The sequence below is a fragment of the Podarcis melisellensis genome (genome assembly GCF_964234715.1).
Source record: "Podarcis melisellensis genome assembly, chromosome: 7".
NCBI classification, from domain to species: domain Eukaryota; kingdom Metazoa; phylum Chordata; class Lepidosauria; order Squamata; family Lacertidae; genus Podarcis; species Podarcis melisellensis.
Genome location: NC_138539.1, coordinates 42,858,670 through 42,875,764, shown reverse-complemented (window position 1 = coordinate 42,875,764; position 17,095 = coordinate 42,858,670). Strand labels below are relative to the sequence as shown.

Below are 17,095 nucleotides of genomic sequence, written 5' to 3'. Positions count from 1 at the left end.
TCTTCCTTTTAAATAGGGGAAAAAATAACTCATCTACTTAGTAGTTACACAAGCTTCTTCCCAGGTAGGAGGGGGAAATGATTCTGAATGCTGTTCTAACCTGGTCAGGGCTTGCATGTGATGCTTTAGTGTAGGGAACCTCCAGCCCACGGAGAATAAATTAGACCTAGCATGGGACCCAATTTGCCCCATGAGGCTGTTCCCCTGAAACCAAAGCCACCTGCCCCACATCTGACACTATACATGATGTCAGGTGTCAGACATGTATGGATCTATGATATATTTTGGGGAATGGTTTGTTCGTTTGCTTTCTATAGGTTCAGCCACCTCTTGAGATCATGGGATAAATCAGCGTCATATAGCCAACATGCTTAAGACTAATTAATGCATGAAGGGGTTAAGACCATAGAGTAAGGTGTCCTGCCAAGCTTAGCTAGGTCACACTCCTTACCTTGGGAGGAGGGGTTACCAAGGCCTCTTTCCATCATGTGAACCAACAAGCAAGGATGTTTGGCATTTGGGTACCAGGTTCCATTTTGAATCTAGATGACTTTGGTGTGACCACCCATTTTGGGGCATGGCTTTAGCTGCCTCTCAATATATCATCACCAAACATTAAATGAGGGTTCATGGGGTGGGGGTGACAGACTTCATTGATGTTTTGATGAAGGGTGCCATTTTGATTCAAGATGGCAGACCAAAACATGACTTAGATTGCCTTAACTTGATTTTTGCCAAGACAGGTCCATAGCTGTCAACATTTCCCATTTTTTAAGGGAAATTTGCTTATTCCGAATAGGATTCCTTGCAAGAAAAGGGAAAAGTTGACAGCTATGGACAAGTCCAAACTTACCAGTTGCACTAAAAATCAGTCATGAGGTAAGAAGGTGGCACCTTTTATGGAACAATAACTGTTGAAAGAAATGGATAATAACAATAAATGGACAGTTCTCACAAAAGAAGAATGTAAGAAGTGGAGCCCCCAAAGATCAGAACTGGGGCCTGTGCTATTTATCTTATTCATAAATGCTCTGGAGCTAGGGGGTGAGTAGTGAAGTGGCCATGATTGCTGATAAATTGTTCAGGGTGATAAGAACAAAAAGATATTTCCAGGAGCCATGAAAGGATCTTTCCCAACTGGGTGAATAGGCATCAAGATGGCAAATGAGATTCAGTGTCAGCAAGTGAAGCAAGCAATCTGAGTGATGCACATTGGGACAAAAATAAATAAATCTTAACATGGACATTTACAGGTGTGAACAGGCAGTAACTGACCAGAAAAGAAATCTTGAGGTCATGATGGGTTCAATGAAAATGTCAACTGAGTGTGCAGCAGCTTTGAAAAAGGTGAATTCCATATTAGGTACCATTAGGAAAGGGATTAAAAATAAAACTGCCAATATAATAATGCTATTATACAAATTATGGTGTGCGCTTGGCATATTGTGTACAGGCCTGACCATTGCATCTTAAAAAGGATACTGCGGAGCTGGAAAAGGTTCAGAAAAGGGCATGCAAAATCATTATGGCACTGGAACAGCTGCTCTGTGGGGAAAGGTTGCACCATTTGTGACATTTTAGTTTAGGAAAAAAGATGGGCAAGTGGGGATATGAGAGAGGTGTCCAACGTTATGTATGGTGTGGAAAAAGTGGATATAGGTAAGTTTTTCTCCCTCTTATATAGTATTAGAAGCCCGGGGTCATCTAATGAGGCGGCGTGTTGGGAGAGCAGGACAGACAAAAGAAAATATGTATTTAAACAGTGCATAAGGATACTATAGAATTACAAGATGCCATGATGGCCATCAATTGGCTGGCTTTAAATGGGGCTTAGATGAATTTATGGAGGATCAGGCTATCAGTGACTACTAGGGATGGTGGCTGCCTATTACCTTGCGGATCAGAGGCAGCCTGCCTCTGAAGACCAGTTGCTAGGAATCACAAGTGGGGAGAATGCAGGTACACTTGTCTCCTGCTCATGGGCTTCCCATGGGCAACTGTTTGGTCACCGATGCTGTACTAGATTAAGGTTATCAGACGTCCTCGGTTTCCGGGGACAGTCCCTGGATTTGCATATCTGTCCCTGGACAAATTCTGTCCCCAGAATGTCCCCAGATTTGCAAATCTGTCCCCAGGAAATGTGGCAGTGGCAGACTCAGCAGCCTGGAGCCAGCCTGGTAGCACAGTTGGTTCTGGCTGGCTTCAGGAGCTGCTCACCGCTCGCTGCCATGGTGCCCACCTGTGCCACAGCAGCAAGCAGCAAGCAGTACCTGAAGCCAGCCAGAGCTAACTGCACTTCCAGATTGGCCCCTCCTGGGCAACGGCCACCCGCCCGTGACTCCCAAGCCTCCTCTGATTTGTCAAAACAAAAGGGGAAGGAGATCAGGGAAGGCTCAGGAATCATGGGTGGGTGGCCCGCCGTTGCCCAATTTTAAAAAAAACTCTGCGCATTTATGTTTCACAGGGTGTGAAAGAAGGGCTTTGCACCTTCGTACAATATGTATGTGTGCTTGGGCCTAGGGTCTTTTGCCTCACCATCCCCACTACTGACTCCCTGTTGCTACTCAGCTTCCCCCCCCCAAAAAAAGTGTCCCCTGATATCCCGGATTCATTGAAAAAAACCTGGTAACCATACACTAGATGGGCATTTGGTCTCATCCAGCAGGCCTCTTCTTATTCTTTGTGTGAATAGAATGAGCAACTGAGAAATCCTAAAGCACGTTGTCTATGCAAATGTTGTTGAATTGAACACCGTGCATCTCCTGTTCATTGAAATTGGGGACCATCTTGTTGGACTGTGCCCCTGATGAGTACATAACCAAAGGAAAACAAATGGTTCCGCAAATAACAAATACATCTGAAAACATTGCCCAGAAACCTCTCTCCTGTCAGATAATTAGAAAAGGAAAATGATGTTTTATTCACCCATCAGTAGCTTAACAAGCTGACTTTAGCTTTGATACCTCGTGAAACATTTAGGCAATCTTGTATTGAGTCACATTGTTTGATGTTAGAAAATAGACTGTTTCTCTGTTCTATGTGGTCTTTTGTGTGTGTGTTTATAATGAAAGTGAACAATGGTGCAGCTTATTCATCATCAGCTCTAAACAGTGAAAGCAGTTACCTTCTAGCAATGCACCATTCAAGGCAGAGCTTTGAAACTGAAAGTTCAAGCTGAGCAGTTTTGTTTCAATCAAGTCGAATAGGTATGTATGTATAGCTTTGAAAAAGGGTCTGATGCCAAGAGGAGAGGAGTATTCAGCACTGAAAGAAACAGAAATGGCTGCTATTTTACTAACCCATTGTACATTTTTCTTTAAGAAGGCAACAACCCCGGGGGGGGGGGAGGTAGGAATTTATCTGTTTAAACACTTGGCAGCCAAAAGAACCATGTCAAGATGTGGTAGATGTATGGTCAGGATTTAGAGAATGCCCAGGCCTTTCTATGCTGCTCCAGTGGTGCAAAACAGCCATTGACCCAATTAGGGCAGATTTACAGTTGCTTTGCATTACTGAAACAGCAAGGTAGCAGGAGCACACTGCCGAAATTGACCTGCACACGCTGCAGCCAAGACATTTCACAGAAAGGAACGGCCGAGTTCCATATATTTATTTAGATTCCTACCGTAAGTGGCTCAGTCGACGATAGCAACCAGCAGGTCCCCAGTGAAGTGTGCTTTGTTCTCAGCAGTTTTGGAATTCACTGGCAGGGTTTGATGGTCCATGTAAGTCTCCTACTTTGCTCCCCCCCCCCGCCAGCTGAAATATTTTATACGTAAGAATGTTATCGACTGTTCTGTATAATGAAATGCCTTCACACACATGGATTCCAACAGCTGCTATGTTAAAACTGAATTCCATTTTACACCAAAGTCATAGGATTCTGACTCTTTTGGGTTGCTTGTCCCCCTCTTTCCCCCATACTCATAAAAGTAGCTCACTTCTGACTATAACTCTTTATTCTGTTTAAGCCCAAAGTATCTGGGTTTTACAGCAGAGCTGTTTTTGGATTAATGATTCCCAACTGGATTTCTTCACTGAGACTGGGAGAGGTCAGAGCTCCACAGGGGAGGGGCCCCAGCAGCAAGTCAGCTTTGAATATAGGAAGCTGCAAGTTCAATCCCCAGCTTGTGTTTAAAAAGCTGCAAATTCAATCCCAAGCCTCTGAGGTAGTAGGGCTGTGAAACATTTCTGTCACAGGCTCCAGAGAAAATCTGTCACTCAGGGCTGGTAGTACTGTGACAGACAAGCCATTGGACTGACTCAGTATAAGGCTTGGCATCTGATCTTCCTACAGAGCAGGTTCAGATGTGAACATTCCTAACTTGCTAACCTATGGGTTTGGGAAGTCAGGAATGAGCATTTGGGTGTTTACGTGTTACATTCCATGGGTGTGCAGTGTTTGCACCTGTATACACAAATACTGGAGTTGTACAGATCAACAAGACACAAACATCTCCACCTGCATTACAAAGCAGTACCATCTCAGGACACAGTAACATCACTTCCACCTTTTCCTGTTTCTTATATGGCTGAGATCCTATATCCCAGCAGGTGAATACAGTGGTACCTCGGGTTAAGTACTTAATTCGTTCCAGAGGTCCGTTCTTAACCTGAAACTGTTCTTAACCTGAAGCACCACTTTAGCTAATGGGGCCTCCTACTGCCGCCATGCCGCCAGAGCATGATTTCTATTCTCATCCTAGAGCAAAGTTCTTAACCTGAAGCACTATTTCTGGGTTAGTGGAGTCTGTAACCTGAAGTGTATGTAACCTGAGGTACCACTGTAATCTGTGTTAGTCCACGGCAAAAAGACCCACTTAAAACCACAATTGCTAAAAGAATCTTGAAAGCAAAAAGGGGCAGTTAGAGTTTAGGAGTAACCGTCAAATGGAAATTGGTATTTGGATCCTTTCATAACCAAACTTTAGACATGAGTTGTTCCAGGGATCAGAAAAATAATAATAAAAAACTTAATTTGGGCCCTGGCCATCTGCTCCTTTAAAGAGATTAGCTATTGCCAAGCCCATGGGCTTTGTGCAATGGTGCCTTTTAAATATCCACAAGCAGGAAGTGAAGCATAACATGGTACTAGGATTTCATGGCCAAAAAAGAGACAGATTTGTCCGGGTTTCTATTCCATTGTCCTTGCATCCAAAGGAGAGAAAAAACAAACGCTTGCTGAAAACATGATCCTCTTGCACTTTTGAACTTTTTGTGTGCATTTACAAACCAGCTATTTCTCAGGGCAGGTGGGTGGGGTAGAGAAACATAGGTGTGAACTGTGAACCATTTCAAGTATCTCTGCTAGAGTCATTCCCTCTCTAAAGATTTCCTAAAATTTCCTCCAGTAGCCCTGCACATGTTCTCACAGAAAGCAGAAATGTGTGATCTAGGTGCGAATGATAATTCTGCTTTGGAAAGTTGATTTATGTTCACAAGCTCTTTCAGATCACTCAGGTGCAATCTGCCGAGACATTCTTCTGACACTATTGAAATGAGTCAGACCTAAGAGCTACTTTTCCACTGAATGGTGTCCTTACAAAGCAATGCTAAAGTCCTGGTAGTCATGTGATTCACATGCAACAAAGAAGAAAGAACGAACAAGTAAAAGGAAAGTGATGATTTCATTAGGTCAACTAAGTATTCACAATGTAGGAAGCCTCTGAGTTGCATAGAATTATTTGGGTACACTTATTTGGGTGGTAACAAGGTGGGTAGCTGAGTTAGTCACTGGTGGCAAAAACTTCACTTTACTTCAAAGACTAACAAATATATGATAGAAACAGTTCCCAAATTCCTCCTCCCACCACCACCAACCACTTGAAAATTGCTGAGGGTCCTGCTGGATCACTTACGTAATTCTTGTTCTTTCGCCTATTGTAGCAATTGTTGTGCATTGTGCTAGAAACAGCACACTTTGTAATTGTATCTTAATCACTGCTTTTATTTCTTATGTATTGTGTTTTAGTTTGTTAGACTGTGAATTCCATAGAATTCTTTGTTCTTTTAATTTAGAGAAAAAAGTGTTTTGGATAATAAAAAGTTAAATTTATGTTTTTTGGGGGAGGAAATCTGGAAGCATGCTTTTTTTTACCTTTTAAATGTGTGTGTTTGTTTAGTTTTTTTAGCCTTGGATATGTAGGTATAAAGCAATATAGGAATTCTAAAACTTATGTCATGTGGCAGGGCTTAATTTCATAATAAGAGGTATGGAGTCAATCTGGTCAGGAAATCATAATTGGACCCTCTTACATGCTAACTAGGGACGCAGGTGGCGCTGTGGGTTAAAGCCTCAGCGCCTAGGACTTGCCGATCGAAAGGTCGGTGGTTCGAATCCCTGTGGCGGGGTGCGCTCCCGCTGCTCGGTCCCAGCGCCTGCCAACCTAGCAGTTCGAAAGCACCTCCGGGTGCAAGTAGATAAATAGGGACCGCTTACCAGCGGGAAGGTAAACGGCGTTTCCGTGTGCAGCTCTGGCTCGCCAGAGCAGCGATGTCACACTGGCCATGTGACCCGGAAGTGTCTCCGGACAGCGCTGGCCCCTGGCCTCTTAAGTGAGATGGGCGCACAACCCCAGAGTCTGTCAAGACTGGCCCGTACGGGCAGGGGTACCTTTACCTTTACCTTTACATGCTAACTCTTCCTCTGTCCATACATGTGCAAAGCATCATCACTATGCATATGTGTAATGACACACTTTCCGAAATCAGTGCTGTACAAGTCCTCTTATGATAGCAATGATAAAAATGACAGCCCTACCAAGTCCAAAATGTTACCAGCTGCCAATGATAGACAGTACCAGGCTAGATGGTCCAGTGATTTAACTCAGACAAGACAGTTCCATATATTACCCTGCAATGAAATCAAATGATTGACCAACCTGTGAGATGGAGGTCACTGTTCCTTAAACATATTTAAACAGAAAATGTTCTTTTTCCCATGGTGTAATTGTTGGACCCTGTTAAGTCAGAGGGCAAGTTAAGGCCATGTATGGGTTTATGACAAATGGAAAAAAGGAGGGACTGTGCTTCAGCTGGCAGTAGTTTAAAACGACACCCTCAGTGTCTTCTATATTCTGTGGTGAAGATGCGGTTTGTGACCTTGTGTTCATTTTAAATGTTACAAGTATTTCCTTTGGATCTATTAGGATGATTACATAGGCTTCATTTCTCTCCTCTGGGCAAAATAAGCACAGTGACCATTCACAACAGCAGTAATTGATGATAGCACAGATATCCTAGCATTGCTAATGTAATTAGCACCTTTGGTGGGGGATAGAAAACCACTGTGCTTATTTTGCAAACATTTAAGCTGTTAACAGAATAGTCACAGGGTGTATTCCACACAAACACCCGTTTCTTACCATCTGACCTCACTGTTTACATTTCCCTCTCTATCCCAAAGTTGGGGAATCCGCTCTATAGACCCATGTGCATATATACCGGAGGATCACTTTTCATGCATCTAATGCAAGAAAGGTGATTGACAGATGGCTTCTTTGTTCTAGGAAGAGCCCGGTCACTTCATTTCTGGGAATTACACCCAGCAACAAGAAGCAGGTGGTGGAACAGCACAGTTAGCTCAAATTCCTGATAGTTAAATAAGTTAGGAAATTACCATTCAAGTAGGAAGATATCAGCTGCCTTGGGAAGTTGGCTGTCTTGCTGAGTTCAGAATTCATTGTTTATCCACGTTATCATTTAGCCTTGTAAACACAGTGACACCCACAACGTGAAGTTAAGGAGTGAAACTGCTTACTCATGTTTCCCATTGTCTGTCCCGACCTCCATTGTCGGGTGCAACAATGTTTCAGCACATTGGCAAGAAAGAGAACTTGGAGACTTATGTGGCCCCAGGCAGATACTCAACTGATTTTTCTTCTTCTTCATGTTTCAGAATGATAAATGCATCTCTCTCCCTCCCTCCCCACCCCTCTCTGGCTGCATAATCGGGTAAGAAATGACTGATGGGAAAAGCAGGGAGGGCAATCAATCTGATCATCTAAGGTTATCCAGATTCCTTGCATTTCAGGAGGTGCACAGAGTGTCCAGAGGGCTGGCTTCTGCATGTGCTTTCCTGGAAAGCTTTTCTTGATAGCTGTACAGCAGACCCGTAAGGATAAGGGCATAAACTTGCAAGCAATACAAATCAGATTGCATTAGCTGCCAATGACAAGGCAATTTAGATTAATGCTGCACATGACCCTGGGAGTGGTGATAATTATAATAAGAGTGAAAACTGGTGGTTGGCAAGCAGAGATGTCTGTCCTTTGAACCATTGGGTTTATGTGCTCACTTAAATACAGACACAATGTCCAAAGCTTAGACTTGTGGATCAAGGAGGGCAGGCTAAAGTTGTCTGTAATCTGCAAACTTTTAAACAGTGTTTGTGATCTATTTTTTTTTCAGAACTGTCCTCCACATCGGTTTCCTTAATTAAAGAAAACTAAATGCTAATCATTGAGAGACAGTATTGACAAATCACATAAGGTAATTTACCTTCCCCGGTTCTCTCAAACACTTAATGTTGTCCAGCCACTAAAATGTCAGCACCACTGAATTAGTATTACTATAATAATCCCTATTGATAACAGCATTTGCCTCATTTTAACATTTCTTCTTAATGCACTATTAACAAGATTCCCATTATCATGAAGCATCAAGACTTCCCACTTATATGGGAAAAAGTGAAAGGGTCTCTAGGATAACGCATTGTTATGAACACAAGAAGATTCTGCTGGACCAGACCAATGGCCCATCTAGTCCAGCTTCCTGTTCTCACAGTGGCCAACCAGTGCACAAATACACTCTCCTCTCCTGCAGTTTCCAGCAAATGGGATTCAGAAGCTATAATGCCTCTCATTTTGGATGCAGCTCAACCCCAGATGGTCACTTCTTGGCCTTATCACAGACTCCTGGCCTTCTGGTCACCTTTTGCTAAGGATGCCCATGGCTGGGGCTTGTGATCCTTCAAATTTTGTTGAACTACAGCTCCCATCACCCCTGATCATTGGCCATGCTTGCTGGAGCTGACAGAGTCCAACAACATTTGGAGGTCCACAGTTTCCCATTCCCACAGTAAGTAAAAGAGGTATTTCTCCACACTCCCCAGTTCTGTTATGTATGTCTTAGCTTGTTATTTCCTGAAATGCCGGCTGCTGTGAAGCACTGAATGAGGGATGCAGACATGTCTCATTTCCAGACTTTCCTACTCTCTGAAGTATCTGAGACCATGGCGAACGCTGGCTTTCTGTTGGGACTGAACTTTTTTTGATGTTCCCTTGAATCTGATCCCCAGGTGTTCTATTATTATTATTAGATTCATTAACTTCCTTTCCCAGGTCCCAGGGAGGGTTACAGCAACATAAATACAGCAGTAAAAACAGTTTAAAGCAAGCTATGTGGAACTGTTGATCTTGCTAAAACTAATTGCTGGGTTTGACTGACTAGGGCATAATCCCATTAACTTTTTCCTGTTGATAATCATTTTATTGTCTTTAAAGAGCAGTTAGAGCATGTTCTTGGCAACACGTCTGCCAACATCCAGGTATGGAGGGCAGTGGAGAGAAAGGAATAAGAATAGCCTAGCAAAGGAGATCCATGTGAGTCAATCCAGCAGTGCCACTTGGTTTTGAACAGCATTTTAACCTTCTGTGTCTCCATGACTGGCACTTTAGTTCCTTTTCAAGTTGCCTATCAGGTTTTTACAAAAGATAGCTTTCAAAAGGTCAAGGATCAGCTCCCAAAGGAGCAGGGGGGAGGGAGGAGAGAAAGAGATTGTCAAAGGTTTGTTTTATCCTCATTTTATTTCCTTCAACACATACACATAATGCTCATCTCAAATCAATGGCACAACAAGCTACATGAGTGTGGCCAAACTGTGTCGGAAAGAAAGAAAGCCCCTTTGGGTATCTGTCAAAGGTAGATAAAATCTATTTCTGGATATAACTCCATGCCAGTTGGAATGTTTGAACTTTGTGTTCATTGGTTAATGCTGAGTGTTCTTATACCAGTGGCAAATGCCTATATATAAAGCATCCACTTCTGTTATCTCTTACTCCTTTTATTCCAGTAACTGGCATGCTGCAGGAGCATGTCCTTCAAATTTCACCTCTATGAGGACATCATTCCTGCCAGAAACCCACCTCCCAAATAGCCTTGCAGTGAGAGCCAGAAATCAGCTAGAGAACCTGAAGAAGTACTTGCAATATGGTGAGGTGTCTGGCAACAAAGTAGTTACATGGGAAGGGTCTACCTTACTCCCAGTAGGTGTGGTTGGTTGGTGGGAAAGGAAAGGGAAAAGGGTGTGCAAATCTCCTTCCCACCACAAATCCTGCAGTTAGCAGTGGATAAACTGGTAAAGAAGGATCAGACACATATATCACCTATCCGGAGCTGTTTCCTACTCCCACCAGTAACATACCAGTTAGGCTCAACTAGCTATACATGGACACAATTCAAAGGACCAGCATGATTATTATTGTTCAGGAACACAAACACCACAGTCAAGTAGAAGGCAAAGGGACAGCTTATAGCCAACCTCCAGATTTCTCATGGGGTCAGGTTAAGCAAGAATGTCACTAGGATGCTTCACAGACATGGCTGCAAAACAATGTGTGCTCTTGCCTTGAATGGGACTATCCTTTCCTTAAGTCACCCTGGCATAATATACACATGCACTGAAAGAGTGTATCACTCTTCATCCTCCTGAATGGCGAATGCATATGAGTAAGCAGCACTAATCAATAGCCTCTTCATTGCAGTTCTATTTCAGTGTCTGGCAGTGGCGTAGCGTGAGGGGTGCAGGGGGGGGGGGCAAGCCACTGACTGATTCCTTAAACTAACTCATCTGATAAGGAATGTGTTAAATGAAAATTTACAGAGTTTCACAAAGGCAGGTCTACTAGAACAGATGGTTCCATGAGGGAGGTCTCAATCCATTCCTTAGCAAACCTCAGCTTGTGCATAAATAAAATACTGCGCAGGTCTCTCTCTCTCTCTTTGGCCATGATGGATAGCTGTATTTTGATAGATACTGGTTATCTTTAGAGTACAGTGGTACCTCTGGTTATGAACTTATTTTGTTCCGGAAGTCCGTTCTTAACCTGAAACAGTCTCAACTTGAGGTACCACTTTAGCTAATGGGACCTCCCGCTGCTGCTACTGCACGATTTCTGTTCTCATCCTGAAGCAAAGTTCTTGTAACTCGAGGTGTTTGTAACCCGAGTTACCACTGTACAACAGGTATTAATTGAAAGTGACTCTTGGAATCAGGACAATCACAGCCAAGTAGAATACATATCAAAAAGGCAAACCAAGATGACTTGTGCTTTATTCTAGAGAGATTTGAGAATCACATTTCCAGTATACATTTCAGCATATCTAGTGTGCATTCCCAGGTGTGACAGCCTCCCCAAAATTTCTTTTCAATTCCTTTTGACATCAGATGACTTCAGAGCATGAGTACAGTTACATAATCTAATTATCTCGATATTAATTTATTACTGTCATTTATGTGGAATGTTAATTATTACTCAAATGGATAACCATGTGGCTGTCACAACTTTTGAGAACTAATTTCAATTTGAACTTGACATCAATATAAACATGACAATAGCATTTTGCCATTACATATTGCCATCATGTACTTTCCTTTTCTCATGGGAGCTGACAGAATATGATTCATAATGATAGCTTTAATATACATCCGTGCATAACAATAAGGATTTATAATAATATTAACATAATGCCATCTGTATTGGATTTGTCAACATTAATAACCAAGATTCTTTCCTTTATGTGGCATACATTTTCGTGTGTCTATAATTGTCTTCATTAATACACATTTATTATTACTATGAAGCTCATGTGCCAAACCCCCTTTATTATGCAAATGAGGCTGCAGCACACACTCAAAGGCAGTGGCTCTCCATACATCACTTTTATCTTTTAATAAGTCTTATAAAAAGCAAGTCGGTTAAAAACTCAGCCCTATTAATTAAATTTGGTTTTGCACTGCTGAACTAAAAATGATCCTGGTGTAAGGCTTCCACAGAGCCATTGGTTATATATCCCTCTGATTTATCTGTATAATATCTCTCGGCAAAAACCATACTGAAAGAATATCAGTCTCTGCCGGCAAGTAATGAAACGAAGGAAATGCACATCTAAAGATGGAACCCTCATCTGTCTGCCCCATCTATTTTGACATCCGGTCACAAGTCGGCATTTTGATATGGTTGAAAAGGTACTTGCAGATGATGTGCAGGAGTTAGAGGGCATGTGGCAGATTTCACTCTTTACTGAGAATTTCCACAAACTTAGCTTAACAGGTTTTCTATTTTAAAAAATCCAGTTTCTTTTATTTATTTACAGTGCAGTCGTTTAAAACAAGAGCAAAGAGAACAATGTCGCTGACATCTGTGAAAAAGCTCCAGAGCAATAAAGGTGTCGACTTGTGATGATGAGATCTAAACCAATGGCAACGTCGCTCCGCAGGGAGGTCTTCATAGGCTCTACATCTTCCATTGACCTGAATCATCAAAGACCTTATCCTTTTTACATCAGAGTTCAGGCTTCTAGACTGTGCTCCTTTTAAACAAACAAGAAAGAAAAATCAGCTGAACAAATTAGGAAAACAATCCTGTCAAGCTGAAAACACAAATGCCAGAGGACTACTGCAGGCCTTGTGCAATTGTGAAGACAAATACGATTATCCCTGCACTTTACACTCTAGGCTATTGCAAACAGGGCAGCTTCTCGTGTTTCCTTTCTTCAGGACATTGGTCGCCAATGTGGTGTCCATCAGATGTTGTGGACTATGACTCCCACTGACCCTAGCCAACATGGCCAATGGCCTGCAATGATGCACCTGTAGTCCAAACCACTTGGACGGCACCATGATCGCTATTTATTCCCTAGAAAAGGTGATTTCTACAGTGAATTAGTCCATTGTCTGAATGCAAATAGTTTGCCAATAGCAGGGGGGAAAACAAGGGTCACACTAGAGATTGCATCACTTAAAGAAGCATTACTTTGAAGTAAGGAACCTGGAGCAGAAATCCTACTCTCCCTTTCTTGGCAAATGGTTTGCCAAAAGACGAGCAAAATTGGAGGTTGTGCTCCAGGCTGCCTCTTTTTAAAATGGTACTTGCCAGTTTAAATGTGGTGGACATTTTTATCCATGATTGTGCCTGCCCTGACACATCACTGAAATGAAGGCTCTTTGCAGAGGGCAATACGTTTGTGAAATAGGACCCCATCCCTCTTATTTTGACTCAGGGTTAGTTACTTATTAGCCTAGAGGTTTGGGAGGCAGCTCCTTAAAAACATCAACTCAACGTTGAAAGCACCTACCTAAGACAGGGTAGTGATGCTATTTGCATTTTGAATTGCTTTCTTTAAAGTAGCAGTTGTCACTAGGGGTGTGCATCAAATTTGTACCAATCTCAAACTGAAGAGGGCTTGTCTGAACTCATAAGAACATCTGAAGAGTGCTACTGGATTGGCCCAATGACTTAACTAGTCCAGCATCCTGTTCTCACAGTGACCAACCAGATGCCTGTGGCAAACCCACCAGCAGTACCTGAGCACAAGAGCGCTCTGTCGTCCTGTAGCTTTGAGTGACTGGCATTTAGAAGTGATGTTGCCTCTGACCGAGGAGGCAAAGCATAGCCACTGTGGCTAGTTGCCACTGATAGCCCTCTGCTCCATAATCTCAGGTGAAATCTCTCTGAAGTGCCCTGATTTGAAGTGGATACATCTGAAGCGGTTGGGGAAGGCAACATGTCTGCAAAAAAATAAAAGATTAATTCCCAAGCTTGGCATACAAGGAAAATGTCTGGGTGGGTAAAAGCTCTTTTGCGACTGGTAGGACTCTCTTTGACACACCTCCTCAGTTACACTTCCAAGAAAGAATGGTTTAGACTTGGGTCTCATCCCAAGGTAAAGGGGCATGGTCTAAACCACCGAGCCTCTTGGGCTTGCCAATCGTAAGGTTGGCAGTTAAAATCCGTGCAACGGGTGAGGTCCCGTTGCTTTGTCCCAACTCCTGCCAACCTAGCAGTTCCAAAGCAGTTCCAATGCGAGTAAATAAGTAAGGCTGTGGCAGGACGGTAAACAGTGTTTCTATGTGCTCTGGCACTCATCACGCTGTTTCATGCATCAGAAGTGGTTTAGTCATGCTGGCCACATGACCCCGAAAAGCTGTCTGCGGACAAACGCCAGCTCCCTCAGCCTTAAAGCGGAGATAAGTGCCGCTTTCACCAAGGGGTCCTTTACCTTTACCTTTTACCTCATCCCAACATCTCCCACAGTGACACCCAAAGACACCCAATTTGCTTACAGAATACATTTACCTTACTGCATCCTTCCCCAGCACAGTCCTCTACACACCAGAGTTTTTGCCTGCATAGTTTCCTGTTGCATTTAAAGTGCTTGTTTGATTTTCCCTCTGAAATCCCTTCCTTGCTTGCCTTATCATCAATTTATATTTGCTCCATGCAAGCTAATGCTCCATTTATTTTCTCATTTGAGCAACACTTCCGCTTTTTAAAAAAGGAAATCTTCTCACCTTTTATGGTTTCCTTGACACTGCTATTTAAACACACTGGCATTTTCTAAGGCTTCCTCATCCGCTTACTGACCTGTAGCATACATTTTATCTGAACCTCTATTATAGAGGTTTTTAAATAACTTCCACACTTCCTGAAGAGATTTGGCCTCCTTCAACTTCCTTAAGTCCGCACAGAGAGTATAATGTGTTATACGAACTCAGTCAGCTTTGGAAAAATATACAAACAGGAAAATAAAGTTGATAACCAGCACTAAAAATGGTTAAACCATCTACCCCACCATTGCCAATGTAATAACTAACATTTCAAGTAACGTTTAACTCAGAGGTAGCTAACCCACAGCCTGCAGGCTGGATTTGCCCCTCCCAAATGATGGTTCATGGCTTTCCTGGTTCCCACCCTTGGACACCGGCTCAGGTAATCCTCAAAGTTTTCTTAATGAAATCAGCACATTATTTCTGCATCAGCTCAGACTACAGGTTAAATGTTTAAAAGGTACCATGACAAAGTCTAGGATATATGGCTAGTCATAAGAATAGACATTTTTCCAACATCTGACATGCCTCTCCTGCTCTGTTTTTACAGAAATGGGGCTTGCGATTCCCAACAACCGGTATAAGAGGCTTAATGCCTCTGGCAGTGGATGCTTGCAGCAAAGGAAGTGTGGAATTCTGTTAACACAGGCTGGAGAATGACCAACGTATAAAGTGTAAACCTGGCCACATTCCCAGCTCTATTAAGTTTCAAGTACACATGGAAGTACATTTAAAGCGCCATTACCAAAGCAGATTCTTAGGTGATTTGGCTCCGTTAACAACAGATTTCATATTACGCATATGTTCAGAAGGTGTGATGGGGAGAATAGCAGGGATGCTATCTCAGAATGAAGAAGAAGAGACACATATTTGGGTGATTAAAACAAGAAGGGATTGAGAGGAACTACAAAAGAATTTGCAAGCTGTGTGTATGGGTATTACAATGGTAAATGCAATGCAATGTAAGCTGGTGTAAAGTGATGTGCATTGGGACAGAAAATCACATGCGTGCACACACACATGCATATGCTCATGGGGTGTGAACTAAAAATGATTGACTAGGAATGAAATCTTGGGGTTGTAATGAACAGCTTGTAAAGATGTCAACTGAGTGTGCTGCAGCTGTGAAGAAGGCAAATGCCATCCTAGGGATCATTAGGAATGGAACTGAAAATAAAAGTGCCAATATCATAATGCAAATCTGTGGTGTGAGCACACTTGGAATACTGTGAACAGTTCTGGTCACCTTAAATAAATAAATAAAAAAGCTCCTGCAGAAAAGGTTCACAAAAGAGCATCCAAAATGATCAAGGGGGTGGAGAAACTCTAGAAAGACGAAAGGTTACAACATTAGGGCCTTTTTAGTTTAGAAGAGAAAGCATGCAAGAAAAAAAAGGAAGTGAAGCTACAGAATTAATTGCAACAAGATGTACCATTTGCCAGTGTAGATGGTGAATTAGACAAGTTCATGGAGGATATTAGTGACTACTAGTCCTCATAATGGCTTTATATTACTTCTAGGATGAGTGGTGGTATGCCTCTGAATAGCAGTGCCAGGGGAGCATAAGTAGACAGGACACAGTTGCAATCACGTCCTGTTTGTGGGCATCCCAGAAACATCTGTTTGGCCACTGTGTGAACAGGATACTGGACTAAATGGCCCTTTGGTCTCATGCAGGAGGGCTCCTCCTATGTTCTTAAGTGCTGTCCCCCCCCCCCCGATAACACATGATGGGATCTATTAGGGGATGTGGATGGACTGTACCACCAGGGATGAACAAACTCTAACTGACACCTGGGGAGGGGCAAACCGCTGGCTGTGCATGCGTTGCGCCGCTACATGGATGCATGTGTGATGCATGTGTGGTGTCGCTATGTACAGCGCATACGTGCGACACCACACATGCATTGCACATAGCGGTTTGCTGCCGCCCGAGCATTGTATGGACGGTTGTGGGATCCTCTGCACGCAGCTGCAGCGGCAGCAGAGGGATCCTCCACTTGTGGCTGTAGCGGTGATGGAGGGATCTCACCGCAGTCCGTACGGTGCTTGGCTGGCACCGGCGGCAAAGCGCTATGTACAGTGCATGTGCATGCTTTGTGCTTAGCGGTATGCCACTGGCGCCGTTCAAACGCCGTACAGATGGTGGCGGGATCCTCTGCTCGCAGCTGCAGCCACAAACTGAGGATCCTCCACATGCAGCTGTGGCAGCGTGATGGCTGCTTGCACCACTGAGCCTTGAGGTGGCGGGGCAAGCACCCCGCGGGGTGCCTTCTTGTCACCCCTCCAGACATGGCACCCGGGGTGCACTGCCCCCCCCGCTCCCCCTTGTGATGCCACAGTGTACCACACAGCCCATAAAAGGTCAGGGCTGCACTAAGACAGGCAGAGAATGAGTCAGGGGCAGAAAGAGTAGTGCCACCGGTTATGCAGATAAAATATAAAGAATCACTAGCTGAAGTGTCCCTGGGTACCTCCTAGGCAGG

At 43.3% G+C, this 17,095-nt stretch overlaps 2 long non-coding RNA genes across 2 annotated transcripts in view; both read right to left on the bottom strand.

Annotated features, from left to right (window-relative positions):
- Positions 1 to 3,753, bottom strand: part of LOC309373954 — a 67,121-nt gene extending 63,368 nt beyond the window's left edge. The window contains exon 1 of the long non-coding RNA XR_014170304.1: positions 3,626 to 3,753. This is a non-coding gene — a long non-coding RNA (uncharacterized lncRNA). The remainder of the gene's footprint in view (positions 1 to 3,625) is intronic.
- A 7,561-nt stretch (positions 3,754 to 11,314) lies between these two features.
- LOC309373962 overlaps positions 11,315 to 17,095 on the bottom strand; it is a 44,045-nt gene continuing 38,264 nt past the window's right edge. Inside the window, exons 3-4 of the long non-coding RNA XR_014170314.1 lie at positions 13,586 to 13,789; positions 11,315 to 12,591 (exon numbers count right to left, since the gene is read on the bottom strand). This is a non-coding gene — a long non-coding RNA (uncharacterized lncRNA). The remainder of the gene's footprint in view (positions 12,592 to 13,585; positions 13,790 to 17,095) is intronic.